Source organism: Oratosquilla oratoria, chromosome 35 (assembly GCF_046742065.1).
Source record: "Oratosquilla oratoria isolate Oo_2021 chromosome 35, ASM4674206v1, whole genome shotgun sequence".
Lineage (NCBI taxonomy): Eukaryota > Metazoa > Arthropoda > Malacostraca > Stomatopoda > Squillidae > Oratosquilla > Oratosquilla oratoria.
In genome coordinates, this window is record NC_134811.1 from 32,322,342 (window position 1) to 32,342,717 (window position 20,376).

A 20,376-nucleotide genomic window follows, 5' to 3' on the forward strand; every position below is an offset into this window, starting at 1 on the left:
GGGCGGAAGATCAACATGAAACGACCACCGGATGACGAAATGGCAAATAAAAATGTAAAGATTAGAAGTATAGAGAGGAGAAATACAGTAGAAAGTGACGAGAATATGTTCCAGGGATTTAAAGAGGGTGGGGGGGACACAACCCCCCCCAGACTGATAAGACTAGAGGAGAGAGTTGATAAGGTGATCGAGGACTTGGAACGTAAGTTAGGTAATGTAGGCTCCATTCTCCAAAGAATTGAAAGATTGGAACAACTAGAGAAGGCTAACAGAAACTTAACTGAAGAAGTAGAGGACCTAAAAAGACAGTTAGGAAATGTAAAGGAGGAGAATGAGAAATTGAAGAAGAATAGTAATGAAAACAGTGAGAAAATAGCTACAGAAGCTAAAAATTGGAGAATAACTCAAGAAGGGAATAAGGTTTCATTCACTGACATAGTCAAACAGCAATTGAAAGAACATAATGAAGACTCAGTTATTAAAGTGATGAGACAGAAGGAGAATATAGTAAGAGAATTAGCTGACAAAAAGAAATGTATAATTATATTAGGAATGGAAGAGAAACATAACCCAGATAGAACCGCAAGAATCAAGGAGGAAAATGAAAGGGTAAGCAGTTTATTAAAATTAGTCCAGGAAGATGAACCAGAAATTATAAAGGAAATTGAGGAAAAATTCAGACTCGGAAAATATAGTACAGATAAGACCAGACCAATTAAGATTAAATTCAGGTCACAAACAACGGCAGAGAAAATTCTATCCAAGACAGGGAAACTAGCAACAAATGATCAATATAAAAAGGTATGGATAAAAAGAGAAATGAATAAGGAGGAAAGAGAGGCAGAAAAGCAGAAAAGAATTGAAGCTAAGGCAAAAAACGAGGAAAGAACGGAGTCAGAGAAAGAGAGATTCTATTGGAGAGTAGTGAACATGAAAATAAAGCAATTCGACATACTAAAGAAAAACATAAGGGAAACAGAGAACACAATGGAAGTGGCAGAAAACTAAGAGTGTCTTACACAAATATAGATGGATTGATAACAGGATTGAATGAACTGAATGATTATTTGAAAGAAAAAGAACCGGACATAATGGGAATTGTAGAAACAAAATTAAAAGGCCCACTACCACCCAACAGTGTAGGACATGATACATACAATTATTGGATTAGAAACAGAGAGAAAAAACAAGGGGGTGGAGTTATGTTCCTGACAAAGAAGGATATAAACGTGAAAGGTGTCATATATGGAAAGAATACAGTAGAGATGATTATGATAGAAGTGGAAGACCGAGATAAGAAGAGCAGAAAATTTGTGATCAACTATGTGCCTCCGAAAACAGCCTCATGGGAGGAGAATGAACATAAAAGTATGTTAGAGGACACAAAGATAGCATTAACTAAAATAATGGAAGACGGAGGAAGAATAGTTATGATGGGCGACTTTAATTGCAAAGAAATCTGCTGGGAAGAAATGACAGTAAAGAGTGGTGATGACTCATGGGGAAATGCTCTACTTGAGATGATTACTGACCATTCAATGACACAATGGATACAAGAGAACACTAGGTATAGAAATGAAGAAGAACCATCGAGGCTAGACTTAATAATTACATCTGAACCTAGAATAGTGGACAAGATTGAATATAAAACACCAATAGGTAAAAGTGACCACATATTGATTGAACTGGAACTTAATGAAGAAAAATATATCAAAAGAAATGAACAATATAGAAAAGGAAGAATGATGTATGAAAAAACAAACTTTGATAAAATAAGAGAATTCTTCCAACAAGAAAACTGGGAAGAAATATACAAAGAAGAAACATCAGTGGAAGAGAAATGGAATATTTTGACAAAAATTTACAAAGAAGGAGTGGAAAAGTATGTCCCAAGACAAAAACAAGAAAAAGAATATGTAAAATGCTGGTACAACAAAAGTTGTAGGGAGTTAAAAGACAAAAGAGACAAAGCCTGGACCGGATGGAAAAAAGACAGAAGACCTGAAAAATGGAAAATATATACTGGTTATAGAAATGAATATGTACAAAAGTGCAGAGAGGAAAAAAGAAAATATGAAAAAGATGTTATAGAAAAGTGTAAAGATCAACCAAAACTATTCTACAGATTTGTAAACAATAAACTGAAAAACAAACAAGACTTGGAGAAATTAAGACAAGGGGGAGTTGAATACACTGAGGAAATGGAAATGGCAGAAATTATGAACAAACATTTTAAATCAGTGTTTACAAGGGAAAATATACAACCTGAAGAGATTGAGTGGAAGGAAAAAGTCCCCCCTATGGAAGAAATAGAAGTAACGAAGAATGAAATATTGACACACTTGGGTAATTTTGATGTCAGAAAATCGCACGGGCCAGATGAAATAGCAAACTGGATTCTGAAAGAATGTAGGAATGAACTGGCAGACAAAATACATAGCATAATAAGCAGTTCCTTAAAAGAAGGAAAAGTTCCAGAAGATTGGAAAAAAGCAAATATAGTACCTATATATAAAGGAGGAAATAAAGAAGAACCTACCAACTATAGACCAGTCTCTCTAACAAGTACAATAGCAAAAATATGTGAAAGAATTATCAAAAGTAGATGGGTAAAATACTTGGAAAAAAACAACGTACTAAATCCAAGGCAATTTGGATTCAGACAAGGACGATCATGCGTCACCAATTTAATATGTTTCTATTCAAGGCTAATAGATATAATACAAGAAAGAGATGGATGGGCTGATTGTGCATTTCTAGACCTAAAAAAAGCTTTTGACAAAGTACCACATAAGAAGTTGCTTAAGAAATTGGAATATGAAGGAGGAATACAAGGTAAATTGCTAAATTGGATGGAAGACTTTTTGCAAGAAAGAAAAATGCGAGTAGTGATAAGAGATCAGCACTCAAAATGGAATGAAGTAATAAGCGGTGTCCCGCAGGGAACAGTTCTGGCCCCAATAATGTTTGCTATATATATTAATGATATGGATGAAGGAATTGAAAGCTATATGAGCTTCTTTGCAGATGATGCAAAATTACTGAAAAGAGTGAAAACTGAAGAAGATTGTGAATCACTACAGAGAGATCTAAATAAAGTACAAGAATGGAGTAGGAAGTGGGAGATGGAGTTCAATACAAAAAAGTGTAGTATAATGGAATTTGGAAAAAGCAAAAACAGAATAACAGGATCATATAATTTGGGAGAAGAAGGAATAAAAAGAGTAGAAAATGAGAGGGACCTGGGAGTCATTGTTATGAATAATATGTCACCTGAGAAACATATAAATAAGATTTTTGGAGAAACTTATAATTTAATAAGAACAATCAAAGTGGCATTTACATACCTGGATGAAGAAATGGTGAGGAAAATCCTAGTCACCCTGATAAGACCAAGATTGGAATATGCAGCAACGATATGGTCACCAAGTACAAAAAAATGTATAAAAAAACTTGAAAGAATACAAAGAGCAATTACTAAACTGGCACCAACACTCTCAAAACTATCATATGAAGAGAGACTACAAAAACTTAAACTACAGACACTAGAGCAAAGAAGAGAGAGAGGAGATTTGATAGCTATTTACAGAATCATGAAAGGCATAGAAATTACTGATAGAGAGAATCTGATAAAATGGGATGACAGAAATACAAGAGGACACGGAAAGAAAATAAAAAAAGACAACTATAGAAGAGATTTGAAAAAGAACAGCTTTCCTCACAGAGCAATAGACAGTTGGAACAAGTTAGATGAGAAAGTGGTGTGTGCAAAAACAATACATGAATTTAAAAATAGTTTAGATAAAATGAGAAATGAAGACGGGACCTCACGAGCATAGCTCCCCTTCCCGTAAAATACAACTAGGTACAACTAGGTAAATACACATATACACACACGCACACGCACACACACACACACACACACACACACACACACACACACACACACACACACACACAAAATGGGATGACAGAAATACAAGAGGACACGGAAAGAAAATAAAAAAAGACAGCTATAGAAGAGATTTGAAAAAGAACAGCTTTCCTCACAGAGTAATAGACAGTTGGAACAAGTTAGATGAGAAAGTGGTGTGTGCAAAATCAATACATGAATTTAAAAATAGTTTAGATAAAATGAGATATGAAGACGGGACCCCACGAGCATAGCTCCCCTTCCCGTAAAATACAACTAGGTAAATACACACACACAACTTACTCATACATATACATACATACACACACACACACACACACACACACACACACTTCAGCGAATGGACGGCTTGATGACGTTCTGAAGAAAACTGAAGTCTGTGGATCCCAACGCAAAGAGAAGTGCCTAGTGTTTTTGCAGGGTGGGGGGGAAATTGCTCGTGGAGTAGTGGGAACGTAGGGAAAGAGGAAAAGGGGAGGGATTACTGAGGGAAATGGAAGGAAATGAGGAGGGAGTAGACTTTGCCCAGCCAGACAAGCGAAAGGTAAACAAACGACTGAGTGAGGATGACATGTCTAATAAAAATGTAAAGATTAGAAGTATAGAGAGGAGCAATACAGAAGAAAGTGACGAGAATATGTTCCAGGGATTTAAAGAGGGTGGGGGGGACACAACCCCCCCCCCCCGACTGATAAGACTAGAGGAGAGAGTTGATAAGGTGATCGAGGACTTGGAACGTAAGTTAGGTAATGTAGACTCCATTTTCCAGAGAATTGAAAGGTTGGAACAACTAGAGAAGGCTAACAGAAACTTAACTGAAGAAATAGAGGACCTAAAAAGACAGTTAGGAAATGTAAAGGAGGAGAATGAGAAATTGAAGAAGAATAGTAATGAAAACAGTGAGAAAATAGCTACAGAAGCTAAAAATTGGAGAATAACTCAAGAAGGGAATAAGGTTTCATTCACTGACATAGTCAAACAGCAATTGAAAGAACATAATGAAGACTCAGTTATTAAAGTGATGAGACAGAAGGAGAATATAGTAAGAGAATTAGCTGACAAAAAGAAATGTATAATTATATTAGGAATGGAAGAGAAACATAACCCAGATAGAACCGCAAGAATCAAGGAGGAAAATGAAAGAGTAAGCAGTTTATTAAAATTAGTCCAGGAAGATGAACCAGAAATTATAAAGGAAATTGAGGAAAAATTCAGACTCGGAAAATATAGTACAGATAAGACCAGACCAATTAAGATTAAATTCAGGTCACAAACAACGGCAGAGAAAATTCTATCCAAGACAGGGAAACTAGCAACAAATGATCAATATAAAAAGGTATGGATAAAAAGAGAAATGAATAAGGAGGAAAGAGAGGCAGAAAAGCAGAAAAGAATTGAAGCTAAGGCAAAAAACGAGGAAAGAACGGAGTCAGAGAAAGAGAGATTCTATTGGAGAGTAGTGAACATGAAAATAAAGCAGTTCGACATACTAAAGAAAAACATAAGGGAAACAGAGAACACAATGGAAGTGGCAGAAAACTAAGAGTGTCTTACACAAATATAGATGGATTGATAACAGGATTGAATGAACTGAATGATTATTTGAAAGAAAAAGAACCGGACATAATGGGAATTGTAGAAACAAAATTAAAAGGCCCACTACCACCCAACAGTGTAGGACATGATACATACAATTATTGGATTAGAAACAGAGAGAAAAAACAAGGGGGTGGAGTTATGTTCCTGACTAAGAAGGATATAAACGTGAAAGGTGTCATATATGGAAAGAATACAGTAGAGATGATTATGATAGAAGTGGAAGACCGAGATAAGAAGAGCAGAAAATTTGTGATCAATTATGTGCCTCCGAAAACAGCCTCATGGGAGGAGAGTGAACATAAAAGTATGTTAGAGGACACAAAGATAGCATTAACTAAAATAATGGAAGACAGAGGAAGAATAGTTATGATGGGCGACTTTAATTGCAAAGAAATCTGCTGGGAAGAAATGACAGTAAAGAGTGGTGATGACTCATGGGGAAATGCTCTACTTGAGATGATTACTGACCATTCAATGACACAATGGATACAAGAGAACACTAGGTATAGAAATGAAGAAGAACCATCGAGGCTAGACTTAATAATTACATCTGAACCTAGAATAGTGGACAAGATTGAATATAAAACACCAATAGGTAAAAGTGACCACATATTGATTGAACTGGAACTTAATGAAGAAAAATATATCAAAAGAAATGAACAATATAGAAAAGGAAGAATGATGTATGAAAAAACAAACTTTGATAAAATAAGAGAATTCTTCCAACAAGAAAACTGGGAAGAAATATACAAAGAAGAAACATCAGTGGAAGAGAAATGGAATATTTTGACAAAAATTTACAAAAAAGGAGTGGAAAAGTATGTCCCAAGACAAAAACAAGAAAAAGAATATGTAAAATGCTGGTACAACAAAAGTTGTAGGGAGTTAAAAGACAAAAGAGACAAAGCCTGGACCAGATGGAAAAAAGACAGAAGACCTGAAAAATGGAAAATATATACTGGTTATAGAAATGAATATGTACAAAAGTGCAGAGAGGAAAAAAGAAAATATGAAAAAGATGTTATAGAAAAGTGTAAAGATCAACCAAAACTATTCTACAGATTTGTAAACAATAAACTGAAAAACAAACAAGACTTGGAGAAATTAAGACAAGGAGGAGTTGAATACACTGAGGAAATGGAAATGGCAGAAATTATGAACAAACATTTTAAATCAGTGTTTACAAGGGAAAATATACAACCTGAAGAGATTGAGTGGAAGGAAAAAGTCCCCCCTATGGAAGAAATAGAAGTAACAAAGAATGAAATATTGACACACTTGGGTAATTTTGATGTCAGAAAATCGCATGGGCCAGATGAAATAGCAAACTGGATTCTGAAAGAATGCAGGAATGAACTGGCAGACAAAATACATAGCATAATAAGCAGTTCCTTAAAAGAAGGAAAAGTTCCAGAAGATTGGAAAAAAGCAAATATAGTACCTATATATAAAGGAGGAAATAAAGAAGAACCTACCAACTATAGACCAGTCTCTCTAACAAGTACAATAGCAAAAATATGTGAAAGAATTATCAAGAGTAGATGGGTAAAATATTTGGAAAAAAACAACGTACTAAATCCAAGGCAATTTGGATTCAGACAAGGACGATCATGCGTCACCAATTTAATATGTTTCTATTCAAGGCTAATAGATATAATACAAGAAAGAGATGGATGGGCTGATTGTGCATTTCTAGACCTAAAAAAAGCTTTTGACAAAGTACCACATAAGAAGTTGCTTAAGAAATTAGAATATGAAGGAGGAATACAAGGTAAATTGCTAAATTGGATGGAAGACTTTTTGCAAGAAAGAAAAATGCGAGTAGTGATAAGAGATCAGCACTCAAAATGGAATGAAGTAATAAGCGGTGTCCCGCAGGGAACAGTTCTGGCCCCAATAATGTTTGCTATATATATTAATGATATGGATAAAGGAATTGAAAGCTATATGAGCTTCTTTGCAGATGATGCAAAATTACTGAAAAGTGTGAAAACTGAAGAAGATTGTGAATCACTACAGAGAGATCTAAATAAAGTACAAGAATGGAGTAGGAAGTGGGAGATGGAGTTCAATACAAAAAAGTGTAGTATAATGGAATTTGGAAAAAGCAAAAACAGAATAACAGGATCATATAATTTGGGAGAAGAAGGAATAAAAAAAGTAGAAAATGAGAAGGACCTGGGAGTCATTGTTATGAATAATATGTCACCTGAGAAACATATAAATAAGATTTTTGGAGAAACTTATAATTTAATAAGAACAATCAAAGTGGCATTTACATACCTGGATGAAGAAATGGTGAGGAAAATCCTAATCACCCTGATAAGACCAAGATTGGAATATGCAGCAACGATATGGTCACCCAGTACAAAAAAATGTATAAAAAAACTTGAAAGAATACAAAGAGCAATTACAAAATTGGCACCAACACTCTCAAAACTATCATATGAAGAGAGACTACAAAAACTTAAACTACAGACACTAGAGCAAAGAAGAGAGAGAGGAGATTTGATAGCTATTTACAGAATCATGAAAGGCATAGAAATTACTGATAGAGAGAATCTGATAAAATGGGATGACAGAAATACAAGAGGACACGGAAAGAAAATAAAAAAAGACAGCTATAGAAGAGATTTGAAAAAGAACAGCTTTCCTCACAGAGCAATAGACAGTTGGAACAAGTTAGATGAGAAAGTGGTGTGTGCAAAAACAATACATGAATTTAAAAATAGTTTAGATAAAATGAGATATGAAGACGGGACCCCACGATCATAGCTCCCCTTCCCGTAAAATACAACTAGGTAAATACAACTAGGTAAATACATATATATATATATATATATATATATATATATATATATATATATATATATACACTGAATTTTTCCCAGTGAACAGATTAACATATTTTCAACCACAATTCACTTTTAATTCCATGCTATCGGAAATGAGACTGACGAGCTCGAAGGAAGCATATATTGGAAATTGAAACGTGGTCGAGCCGATTACTCGAACTCAACTCGGACGTGACGAAATGTCAGTGACTTAACCCATTAGCGCAATTGGTTAAATCAACGACACTTTGTCACATCCGAGCTGAGTTCGAGTCCTCGGCTCGACCTTGTTTCAATTTCCAACATATGCCTCCTTCGAGCATCTGTCTCAACTGCGATGGCATGGAATTAAAAGTGAATTGTGGTTGAAATAAAAATATATATATACATACATATATATACATATATATATACATATATATATACATACATATATAAATATACATATATACATATGTATATATATGTATATATATATATATATATATATATATATATTCAACAAGAACCCACTGTGTTGGATAAGAAGAAATGAAATGGATGATATCCATATATTTCGATCACGGACTGTGATCCTCTTCAGTGGAATACAGAGTAGTGGAGCAAAAGGCATGTCTTATATATAGAGAAAGAAGAAGGAACATGGGTAGGACCCAGGTAGCGTCCAATGCTTTGCGGGGCAAGTCACCCGCCTTCACCAAAGATGGTAATAATTTATTGACTGCCCAGGTAGTAATGCAGTCAGGTGACCATTGTCCATTTGAAATATTAAAATTAGAAAATTTATTTATCGAGGATGATTCTATTATTTTCCTTTTAAAACTGCACTTTGAATTAAAAATAATTTTTGCCTCGTTCCATTCCATACGATGGCCTTCCTTGCCTACGTGTTGGAAGACAACGGAATTTTGTTGTGCATATTTAACTGAATTTTTGTGTTCTTTCATCCTGGTGTGTAAATCTCTACCTGTTTGTCCCCAATATACATTATTACAATCCGAGCATGGAAGTTTATAAACACCTTGATGTATTTCTTCTCTAGGTCTTTGATGTACATTAACTATTTTCTTAGACAAATTATTGGGAAAACTAAAAACAAAGTTTATGTCTTTCTGTGGTAGAAATTGCGAAATATCATTTAAGGACTTATTATAAGACAATTTGATACATTTTTTGTCCCAAACGAAATTCTTACTGGAATGGGAAGTGGATCCAAAGTGACTAGTTTTGGCTTTGCTTAGGGCTCTATTTAAAAACCAATCAGGATACCCTATTCTTTTTAATTGATTCCTGATGGTTGTTATCTCGATTTCCAAATAATGTGGACTACATAATCTGAGTGCCCTCAGGAAAAGACCTGAGGCAACACTATATTTAATTTTATCAGGATGGTGACTGAAAAAGTGTACAGAACTCCCCGTATGTGTGGGTTTTCTGTACACTGTAAAGGCAAATGATCCTGATGTCGTATTAATAGAATATCTAGAAATGGCAGTCTATTATCCACCTCCCATTCAACATTTGATTTTATATTAGTGGTTAAGTTGTTGAGTTGTTCAAAGAAAGCATTGAAAGATCCCCACTCATCATCCCAAATCGCAAATCGCAAAGCATTAGACGCTACCTGAGTCCTACCCATGTTCCTTCTTCTTTCTCTGTATATAAGACATGCCTTTTGCTCCACTACTCTGTATTCCACTGAAGAGGATCACAGTCCGTGATCAAAATATATGGATATCATTTATTTCATTTCTTCTTATCCAACACAATGGGTTCTTGTTCAATTTTACGAATGTGTTACGACATTACTTTGTAGTTATATATATATATATATATATATATATACACACACATATACTTTCATCTTTTCAATCACATTAATTTTCATTTTAATTCCACGCCATCACGGTCGAGACCGACAGGAGCTCGATGGAAGCATATACAGAAACTGATACGTAGTCAAGTTATGGACTCAAATCAAGCTGAGACGTAACATATGAACAGTGACTTAAACCATTGCAACATCAAGAGTGATATAAGTTGAGTACAATTTTTCTATATTTGTATGCTCGAGTGAGTGTTAAGGGAGACTGGAGGAAGTGGATAACTTTAGATACTTGGGTGCAAATGTGGCGGAAAAGGGAGGAATGTAGGAGATATAATGTAGATTGAGAGAAGCGAGTAAATGCCTTGGGGTGGGGGGTTAAAAAGTGTAATGAGAAATAGACATTTGGGAATGGATGCTAAGAGGAAATTGTATGAAGGAGTGATTGTGCCGACAGCACTGTATGGGACAGAAACATGGAACATAAGGGAGGAAGAAAGGAAATTTTTTAATGTGTTTCAAATGAAATGCCTAGGGAATATGGTAGGGGTTACTAGGCTGGAGAGTGAGAAACGAGGAAATGAGAAGGAGAGCAGGGGGTGGAAAAGGAGTTGGGAGATAGGGTTGATGAAAGAGTATTGGGATGGTTTGGACACATGGAAAGAATGAGTGAAGAAATATTAGTAAAAGAGAAGCGGAAAGCAGAGGTGGAAGAGTGAACATGAGGGGGCGACCAAAAATAAGATGGATGAGATGGATTTATGGGGGTAAAAGGGGCATTGGGAAAGAGGGGAATGTTTGTTGAGGAAGGAAGGGAGAAGACAGAAGATAGGGGTGAGTGGAGAATGGTTGTGTGTGGATGATGCTACGATGCATGGAAGGGAGTGTGTGAATATTTTGACGCAGCCCGAAGGAATTTCTCCCCATCTTCTCTTTTTCTGCATGAGGGGACGGAGAGGGGGTCGCCGATTAGATGATGCGGACTTGCTGTGGATCTGTTGTGTCTTGCTACATTTCTTCTGACCCAGAGCAGTGGGCGAGATGCAGAGATGACCCGTCATCCAGGGGGAGCCAAGATAAGAGGGATGGGGTGGTGAATGGGAGTGGAGTATGTGGGGATGAAATGGGTGGGAGTAGATTTTATGCTTTTTTTTTTTTTTTTTTTTTTTACCTGCCTTGTAAGGGGGGAAAAGCCGTTACTGTATGTTACTGAAATAGACATTGTCATTGAATTAGCTCAGCACAGTAAACAGGTGACCTTACTGAAGCCTGTAGAGCAGTCAGCAGCACAATAGTATTGTAGTGAATGAGTCACCTCTTACAACTTCATCTCAATCACCCATTTTGACAAGTCCAGCATCTTCTAGTCCAGTCCTGCCAGCATCACAAACCCAAGATCACTAGTTGTCTCGGAGTGTCATGAGGAAGCGAAGAGCAAAGACATATATACAGCTCTGGACGTTGCATTCCAGATGAATACACATTCACTAACAAACCCTTGACTCTCCAAGAGCGTTTCGTCAGTAATAGAAATGCAATAAATGTAGTTCCTCCACAGCTGTAGGTACAGGGTGGTTTTGCTATTTTGCAGAGTGCACATCAAATTTATGAGGACTTCAGATTAAAACACAATTTCTAATAATGCCGAAACACCTTCCGAGAAATAATGGTACTTTGTATTCAAACTTTGAAGCATTTTGCAAATTTTAGAATATTTCATAGTACTACATCCTTTAATTCAGTTAGGGTAAATTTGGTTAATAAAATTATATTATTGTTTCTTTATCTCTCATAATGATTGTTGGAAATCTTATATTTTTATTTCTAAAACTCTTATAATGATTGTTGGAAATCAAGATTCGGTACCCAATGATGAGCAATTTGACTGGAAGTAAGGCTTCTTTCACATTTTAAAGTATGTATATGATAGATAGAGACATGTAGGTACTTGTGCAGCCAGTTGTATACAATGATAAACCAGTAAAAGTAGACATGTATTCAGCCAAGTACTTGATTAATTGTAGGTGAAAATACCGGCTGCTAATAATACCGTATCATCATAGATGAGAAGGTATAATTTGCAGTTCAATATTTTTTCTAGTTTGGTTTGTATTGTCCTAACATACTATACATACTCATGCATATAACCTAGGGCCCTTTCCCCTGCCTTTACAAGGGATGTAGCAAAGTCAAAGTCAATCCACTCCCACCCATTTTATCCCCACATACTCCACTTCCATACTCCACATACTATACAAAGGAAAATGCCTGTCAGAACTATAGTTCTGTCTGTGTGTATTGATAATGCAGTTTACCTACAATTAATCGACTATTTGTTGCATACATGATACATGTCTACTTTTACTGGTTTACCATTATATATAATTGGCTGCACAGGTACTTACATGTCCATGAGGAACTAAGATGAGAGGAAGGAAAGGATGGTAGATGGGAATGAAATGGAGTGGGTATATGCCTTTCGACTTGGCTACATTGGTATATACATGGATAGAATTATACCAAACTAACCAATGTAGCATAGATGGTAAATTTTCTGTAAATTCCAATTAAAAATATTTTCCTTGAATTTTCTATCACTTATTTGCATAACTAACACATTAACTTTAACATTGCTGGTCAAACCTAACCTAATCTAGCCAAATCAAACCTTCAAAATATAAAAACCTTGTTGATTTTATCCTTCTTCCTTTCCCAAAGTGAGATAAGCATAAATATGATTCAACCCACGCTTACCAAACTTAACTAACAGATTGTAGCTTAAACTATACTTCCAAAAAGGTAGTTTTGTCTTTACCCGGAATGTACGTAAAAAAAGAAAGTAATAATAATAAACATGTAAAAATTGAGGGAACTACTTTCTTCTAATAAAATTAAGATTGCATTTTACCACAAATTTGTCAAGCAGTTCTGAATAATGCAACACACAAACATTTATACAATTGATGAAACAGTATTATTAATAGAGATTAAAACTTGTTACAGATCAAGCCTGTGCCAAATTTAAGAAGCTAAAGTCATACTTCATCAGAGAGAACAAAAATATACAATCAGCACTATGTGGCACAGCAGGCAAGATATTTTCAAAATGGGAATTTTACATCTACCTTGCATTCCTGTCTGAGTGGTGAGGAGCTCTTGTCAGAAGCAAGCTGGTCGGGACCAACACACCATGTGGTAACTTAGTGTTCTTGTATTTTGCAGAGTGCACATCAAATGTATGAGGACCTCAAAGAAAAAAAAAATTCTAACAATGACAAAACACCTACCAAGTAATACTAGTACTTTGAATTCAAACTTTTGAATTTTCAAACTCTTGAAGCATTGTGTAACCTTTAGAAAATTTCCTAGTACTACATCCATGTGTTCAGGTAGGGTAAAATTAATTAATAAAGTTGTATTTTTATTTCCTTATCTCTTTTGATGATTGTCGAAATTTGGGTTCACAGACCCTCTTATTCCTAACCCCCACCACACACACATGTCTATAGGATGTAAAGAAATACAGTTTTCCAGATTCATACATACATACATATACTTATACCAAGGCTTTTTCCCCCTTACAAGGGAGGTAGGCAAAAAGGTAAAGGCATAAAATCATTCCCACCCATTCCATCCCTAAATACACTCCACTCCCCTCCACCCTCCCTCCCATCTTAGCACCTCCTGGATGATGGGTCATCCCTGCAACTTGTCCACTGCCCTGGGTCAGAAGCAGTGTCGCAAGGCACAGCACATCCACAGCAAGGCTGCTTCATTAAATCGGCAACCCCCCTCTCTGTCCCCCATGCATAAAAGGAGAAGACGGGGAGAAATCCCTTCAGGCTGCATCAAATTTTGCGCACACATACTACTTTACCCCCCAACCTTCCATCCATTCCACCTCATGCATCACAACATCATCCATATACAACCATTCTCCATTCACCCCTGTCTTCTGTCCTCTCCCGTCCTTCCTCAACAGACATTCCCCTCTTCCCCAAAGCCCCCTTCACCCCATCCATCCATCTCATCCTAGGATGTCCCCTCATGTTCACTCCCTCCACATCTGCCTTCCATACCTCTTTTACTAGTCTTTCTTCACTCATTCTTTCCATGTGTCCATACCATCCTAATACTCTTTCATCAACCCTATCTCCCAGCTCCCTTTCCACCCCTGTTCTCCTCCTCACCTCCTCATTTCTCACTCTATCCAGCCTAGTATCCCCCCATCATACTTCTCAGACTCCTCATCTCAAACACATTCAAACTCCTTCTCTCTTCCATGTTTCTGCCCCATACAGTGCTGTTGGCACAATCACTCCTTCATACAGTCTCCATTCCCAAATGTCTATTCTTCATTACACTATTTAATTCCACCAAGGCATTTACTCGCTTCTCTCAATCTACATTCTACCTCCACCTCCATTCCACCTTTTTCTGCCACATTTGCACCCAAGTATTTAAAACTATCCACTTCCTCCAGTCGCTCTCCCTTGATGCTCACTTCCAGTCTGCCACTTTCACCCCTTGCACATTTCATCACCTTACTTTTACCCACATTTATCTTCAGCTTTCTTCTTTCACACACTCTCCCAAACTCTGTCACCAACTTCCTCAATCCCTCCTCTGATCCTGCCACAAGTGCAGTGTTGTCCACAAACAACAGCTGGCTCACCTCCCACCTTTCTCCATTTTCTTTAACCATCTCCAATCCCTGACCCACCACCCTTGCATTTACCTCTCGCACCACCCTATCCATGATCCATGTACAAGTTGAACAGCCAGGGCGACATAGCACATCCCAGACGAAGTCCCACCTTTACCTCGAACCACTCACTCTCTTCATTTCTAATCCTGAAACATACTCTTCTACTTTTGTAAAAACTCTTGACAGCTCCTAGAAGCTTTCCTCCTATCCCGTATATCTGCAAAAGCTCCCACAGTGCCTTCCTGTCTACCCTGTCGTAAGCCTTTTCCAGATCCATAAAAGCCCAAAAAACATCCCTCTCCTTTCCTATAGCTTTCTCACATATCTGTCTTATCACAGAAATCTGATCTATACAACCTCTACCCGTCCTAAATCCACACTGTTCCTCACCAATTACTCCCTCTGTTCCTCTCTTAATCCTTTCAATCAAGATCCTCCCATAAGCCTTCCCAACTACACTTAACAAGCTAATCCCTCTGAAACTACTACACTCACACTTGTCCCCTTTTCCCTTGTAAAGTGGAACTATACAGGTACTCCTCCAGTCCTCCAGCACTCTACCCTCTCTCCAGCAAACATTAAATAACCTCACTAGCCAGTCCACCATCACTGTACCTCCTTTTTTTAGACATTCTTCATGGTATCCATCCAGACCAGGTGCCTTACCTGCTTTCATCATCTTAACCACTGCCTTCACTTCATCCTTCCTTATTTCTCCTCCATTTACTCACTCATCACGGTCATTTTCTTAGCATTTCCCACTGCAGCTATCTTTCCCTCCCTATCCTCCCCCACATTTAGCAACTCCCCAAAACACTCCACCCATCCCCCCCCTTACTGCCTTCTCCTCCATTATCATCTCTCCATCTGCACCCCCTACCCCTTCCCCTCTACTTGATTTGCCTCTCTTAATTTCTTTCCAAAACATCTTTTTATTACTTTCAAAATTTTCTGTCATACTCTTACCCCATTTCACATCTGCTCTCCTCTTTGCCTCCTTTACCGTGTGCTTTACTTCTCTTTTCTTTTCTTTGTACTTCTCATATGACTCCCTCGTCCTATTTTGCAACCAATCTGTGAAAGCTCGCTTCTTCTCTTCTACAACCTTCTTTGTTTCCTCATCCCACCATTCACTACCCTTCCTTCTATTTCCTCCTGTCCTTCTTTTTCCACACACCATCTTTGCACACTTTGTGACTCCATATATACATTCATATACCAAAGGCTATTTCCCCCTTGCAAGGGAGGTAACCAAAATCAACAGGCATAATTCCACTCCCACCCGTTTAGTCCCCATCCATTCCACTCCCATTCACCACCCTTACCTCCCTCCCTCTCATCTTGGCTCTTCCTGGATAATGGGTCATTCCTGCATTTCAACCATCACCCTGTGTCAGAAGCAGTGCAGCAAGACATAGCATATCCAAAACAAGGCCACTTCATTTAATCAGTGATCCCCCTTCTCTCCTGTCATACAGTAACATTGAAGACGGAGAGAAGTCCCTTCAGGCTGCATCAAAATATCATTCACACATAACCACTCCCGAAACCCCCCAACACCCACCCACTCCCTTCCATGTATCACAGTATCATCCATACAGCCATTCTCCATTCACCCCTAATATCTGCCTTCTCCCTTCCTCAACAACAAAGATATCTCCCTTTTGCTCAATGCCCCTTTCACCCCATCCATCCATCTCATCCTTGGTCATCCCCTCATGTCACTCCATCTACCTCTGCTTTCCACTTCTTTTACTAACCTTTCTTTACTCATCCTTTCTTTCCTTATAGATGTATAAATACCTGGAATAGCTTAAAAATTTATATAACCCAAGCTGGAACAATACATGAGTTCAAATCTAAATATCATATTTGGAAATCAAAGATATAGATTGTGTTTGTACAGTACATGAATTTGAAGCTAGGTAAGATGAGAGTAGGAGATGGGACCCAACAAGCATTGCTCCTTTTTTGTATACTACAATTAGGTATTACCTTTATCGAGAGTTTTTATGGGAGTAATAGTGCCTGTGTTAGAATTGGGAATGGAGAGAGTGAGTGGTTTGAGGTGAAGATGGACCTGTGTCAAGGATGTGTCTTGTCTCCATGGCTGTTCATTATATACTATACATGGATGGGGTGGTGCAGGAGGTAAATGTGAGGGTAGCATGCAGGGGACTGGAGATGATTAAAGAAAACTGAGAAGTGTGAGGTGAGCCTATTGTTGTTTGCAGGCACCTTTAGGCAGATTGTTTTCAGCACTTGGTAAGTTGCATGACACACACCTCAGGAATAATGTAGCAGAGCGGGTTACAACTGACTTAAAATTGATATGCCAAGGACTTTTGTGTTTCACCTGAAAAAGGTAACAACAATACTCAACAAAAAGTTGCTGACAACATACCAAACCTTAGAAAACAATTATCATTAGTTTATGCAAATATTGGTAATGTGCATAGTACATACATATACCAAAGGCTTTTTCCCCCTTATAAGGGAGGTAGCCAAAAAACAAAGGCATAAAAACCACTCCCACCCATACCATCCCTAACATACTCAACTCCCCTCCACCCTCTTCCCTCCCTCTTATCTTGGCACCTCCTGGATGACGGGTCATCCCTGCACCTCGCCCACTGCCCTGGATCAGAAGCAGTGTCGCAAGACACAGCATATCCACAGTAAGGCCGCTTCATTAAATCGGCAACCCTCCCTCTCTGTCCCCCCCATGCAGAAAAGGAGAAAATGGGGAGAAATCCTTTCAAGCATAGTGACAGGTTTATACTGATGCCCACAAGAAATAATGCAAATACAATTGCTGAATATGCCAAATGAATTGGATCATGAGACACAGTAGATACAAATATCTCAGAATCTACCAAAAGATTACTTATGTAACAACATCTCTAGTGATCCCAGCAAATATACAATCAAATTCAGGGTAATTTTTGGTGTTTTTGGTGAAATGCATCCTTCTTTGAGATGAAAGGGTTCCCATCTGATATATTCTTGTGTTATGGTATTCTTTTGCTCTTTGATCAGTCTCAACATGGCTTTTCTTATCCTTCTCACCAGATACAGCCTCTCATTCTGAGTAATTTAAACCCCATATACACCCACCGCAATTTATTTATAATGCTGACAGTGATTATTTTTGGGGGGAAGTAAGTTTGGTCTGCCAATTTTTATCAATATAACTTCTCATATTTCAGATTTATGGAACTGCTGTCGACGTTCAGCTTGCCAGGTTTTATGTAGCAATATTAAAATATCTACTATTGGTATGAGATAAAAAGTATATATTCTTGTTATTTACTTTTCCTTTCTAATTTTGTATATCTTGACTACTAAAGAGTCTTTTCCAGTGCCTGCTGTAGGGAAGTAATGACCTAGAACTTAGGCTAAACTGATCAGAGGAATCCAGTCAATTGTAAAATCTGATTTGCTAAAAGTTAGGCTGTAAGTGGAAAGAAATACCCAGTATATGCAGCTCTGATGATTTGAAAGATTCTACTATTCATCAATCTTATTGAGTGCCCCAAGTCCTGGTCTGTCTATGGGAGGAGTTAGCACAAGGATGCCAAAATTCAAGCAAAAACTGGGAGAAATTGGTAAACTTATGCAGCATTTTTGAACTTGTGCAATTATGTAAGCCCCGACCAAGTCGCTGTGTTTGTGGGAGGAGCTATCAAAACCTCACTAAAACTCGGACTGCAATGGAGAGGCACAACCAAACTTATGTGGCACTATTGATAAGTAAAATATGACCTTTAGCAACCTATTGTGTACTTCATATATCACAGTCATTTTAGGAGAAGGCAGCATCAACACTGAAACTTTGGCTGGAAGTGGGTGAAGCAAAGTTATATATAAGTTCTTGTTGATGATCAAAATCTGAGCATTTGACAAAGATTGTAGTAAGGTTAATTAGGAAGATGTATTGCCATCTTTTGAGAGCAACTGGAATCACTGTAGGAGGAGCTTAGCAAAAGTCCATCAAAATATCAGCCAATAGTGAGAGGAGCTACCTGACTTATGGGGCGCTATTGAAAACAAATTCCAAATTTTGGAAAAATCACCTTTTGCATTGGTATCTAAACGTAAACTAATGTTATCTGTTGAGATCCTGTGTATTATGGGAGGAGATTAGGGAAAGCCCTCCAAAACTTTGGCAAGAGTGAGAGGACCTACCCAACTTATGGGATCCTATTGGTAAACAAATTCCAAATTTTGGAAAAACCATAATCATGTTGTGTTTAAGTGTAAACACTAATGTCATCTATTGAGTGCACCCGGTGTTTTGTGGAAAGTTGTGATCCACTCTTTTGGGAGGTGATGTAAGTAACGGAACAAGTAAAGGCCATTTAGTTCTACAGATTTACTCTAGTAAACTCGCAGCCAGTTGTCTTATCCAGAGCCAGTCGTGATCTACGCTAAGAAGCAAGGCAACTGACCACAAAGGCTGTGCCAGTTGCCACTACATAAATTTTTGTCATACAGTAATATTTACAATGTGACAGAAGTAAGTATTTACATGGTTGAGTGATACACCTAATATTAAACTAAAATATATACAATTATGATACATAGAAGGCTATGATATATTTTTATAATACATGGTGAAAAATAGAATATAAGGATAATTCCTTCTGTAAAAATACTCTTCTCAATGGTCATCTCTTGTGTGGACCAGGTGCCCTAAGAGGTCAAGGTCAAGCTGGCCTACTTCCATTGTTAAGTGGGTTCTGGTTAGACCTGATGCTCAACAGCTGCTTGGTACTGCTGCTGCAGCATACGCAACATCATATGTTTGATATCTATCTTCTTGTAGTGTGATGTCCTATGACATGTAATATATCTTCCTCCAACAGCACTCGGTCCAGCTATCTGCCGTTGTCCTCAGTGATTTGCTTGTAGAAGATAATTCAATAATATTTATTTAAATCTAATGACATGTGGAAAGTAGATACAATTCTGTTCACCTAGAAGATATATAGTGGCTTTTTTGCATATGCTGTATCTAGGAAGAGGAGTAGGTGAAATTGGTTTAGAGGAGATGGGAGAATCTTGTGATGGAGTGGTTGTTGGAAATGGAGATGGGATATGCTACTTTGATATTATCTTTTTGTAGGACTATCTCTGTTTAATTTTGCAGATTAAATTATTTGACTTTATTGTTCAGTACTTGGCCAATAATGCGCAAAGGTCCTATGAACTTAGGAGAAAGTTTTGATGTGGGTGTGTGGTTGAGGGTGTACACAATGTCTCCAATTTCAACTTTGCAGTCTCTTGCTCCTGTATTATGAAGCTGTGCCATATTGTCTTTGGAGAGAATAAGGGTATTGTGAATTCTCTTGAAGAGAGTGTTGAAATTTTGTACTTTTACTTTGACATAATTGTCAAAATTGTAAATGGGGAGTAAGTCTGATGTAAGATTCTATGGGAGCTTTTTGTCTGACCCAAAGAGGACAAAATGTGG

The 20,376-nt window shown here is 37.5% G+C and overlaps 1 long non-coding RNA gene across 2 annotated transcripts; it reads left to right on the forward strand.

The window, feature by feature from the left end:
• Positions 1–11,974: 11,974 nt before the first annotated feature.
• On the forward strand, positions 11,975–18,192 carry LOC143018821 (uncharacterized). Of its 2 annotated transcripts, none has more exons than XR_012965775.1 (3): positions 11,975–12,083; positions 13,196–13,387; positions 18,110–18,192. It is a non-coding gene; the product is annotated as an uncharacterized LOC143018821 (long non-coding RNA). The 2 variants fall into 2 exon arrangements; XR_012965774.1 differs by having other exon boundaries at positions 12,025–12,107.
• Positions 18,193–20,376: the final 2,184 nt, after the last annotated feature.